The following is a 1,802-nucleotide window of genomic DNA, read 5'->3' as shown; positions in this document are numbered from 1 at the left end:
TTTAGCATCTGTATACATAGCACCAGACCAATCCCAACAGCTGCTTTACTCACCGGTACATGCTCAGTTAGCTTTCTTATATAGTCTAGACACACCTTCCCATAACAGGCTGTGCCCTCCCATGTCAGTCCAGATAGTCTCTCACAGACATGGTGTTTTCATTACTACTGCTCTATTGCTGTGAAGAGACACTAGGACCAAAGCAATGCTTACAAAAGACAAGATTTAATTGTAGGCTTGTTTACAATTTCAGAGGTTAGCCCATTATCATCTCGGCATCATTGATATGAGTAGGTGTGGTGCTGGACCTGTAGCTGAGAACTCTACATCCTGATCCACAGCAGCAAAAACCAACTTGGGTCTAGCCTGGGATTTTGAAACCTCAAAGCTCACCTGCAGTGATGTGCTTCCTCCAACAAGGCCACACCTACTCCAACAAGGCTACAACTCCTAATCTTTCTAATCCATTCAATTAATACTGCTCCCTGGTGACTAAGCATTCAAATATATGGGCCAATGTGATCATTCTTTATTATTTTTATTCAAACTACCAGACATGGTTACAGATAAATCTGATCAAGGCAACTTTTCAATTGAACATGAGTCTAGCACATTGGCTAGTTTTGTCAATTTGACACAAACTAGAATTTTTGTCTTTTTTTTTAATAACAGACCTCAATTGAGAAATGTCCCTACTGTGTTGGCCTGAAGGCAAATCTAGAGTGTATTTTCTTAATTGACAATTGATGGGTTTGTAGTCGTGGGTTGCATAAGAAATGCAAGCCAGTAAGTTGCCCCCTCTTCAATGGCTTTTGCTTTAGTTCTTGCCTCCAGGTTCCTGCCCTGCTTGAGTTCCTACCTTGACTTCCTGTGATGATGAACTTTGATGTGGTACTATAACCCAGAAGTAAACATTTTTTTCCCAAACTTTCTTTTGGTCTTGATATATTACCACAGCCATAGAAACCTTAACTAAGATATTCTGTGTAATGTCAAGTAGACAATCAAACAACCAGGGACACCACACACACCCAGAATAAATTCCTGTGGACTAAAGATGTCTCCAATTGTATTTTAAACATTACTATTCTTGGCAAATCCCCTCCTTCCTGTCAGTGCACAGGCGCTAATTTTGGAGGCCATGATCCATGGTATGTTTGGCTGCTTCTCCTGCACCAGTGAGATGGCCATGGCACTGGCTTAAAGGCCACTGTATAAAAATGTCAGAAGTCAACACTCAGCCAGTGCTTCAGAGCGATGTACCTTCCACCTTAGATCATGGCCAAGTTCACCTGTAACTTGGCAGAGAAGGCACCGTCAATGGTGGCCGCTGCTGTGACTTACTCAAAGTCTTGATTGGCCATATTTTAGCACCACACCAAGGTTGAGCTGGCTCCCCTAACCCCTGGTGAAATCCCTACAGCTATTCAGAGCATGAAAAAATAATTCACAGGGCTAAAACTGGTGGCTTCAAACACCTCACAGTGCAGGAAGCTGTGCCGAACGGTTTGGTGGCCACTGAGGTGTGGATATGGTTCTACATCGGAGAGATCACAGGCAAACATGGCATTGTTGGCTATGATGTTTGAAGACCCATTGTTAACTTTCAATTTGAGTTCTTCTTTGAATGTTCTTGGACCACATGTAATGAGACTGCCCTCTGAATAAAATACTAGCTGTGGAATAAAAAAAAGTCAGCAGTCAGAGTGTGAGAGACAGCAAGTGTCTTTGGGAAATTAGTGGTCTGGGTTTTCCTCAAGAGAACGGCTAGGTAGTGGCTAGAGATGGCTCAGTAGTTAAGA

At 42.6% G+C, this 1,802-nt stretch overlaps 1 pseudogene; it reads left to right on the top strand.

Annotated features, from left to right (window-relative positions):
* Nucleotides 1-1,278: 1,278 nt before the first annotated feature.
* On the top strand, nt 1,279-1,589 carry LOC116898057 (annotated as a pseudogene).
* Nucleotides 1,590-1,802: the final 213 nt, after the last annotated feature.

Source organism: Rattus rattus, chromosome 4 (assembly GCF_011064425.1).
Source record: "Rattus rattus isolate New Zealand chromosome 4, Rrattus_CSIRO_v1, whole genome shotgun sequence".
In the NCBI taxonomy this organism is placed as follows: domain Eukaryota; kingdom Metazoa; phylum Chordata; class Mammalia; order Rodentia; family Muridae; genus Rattus; species Rattus rattus.
Note: the sequence above shows the minus strand (reverse complement) of the source record. Positions and strands in the feature narration are given on the sequence as shown.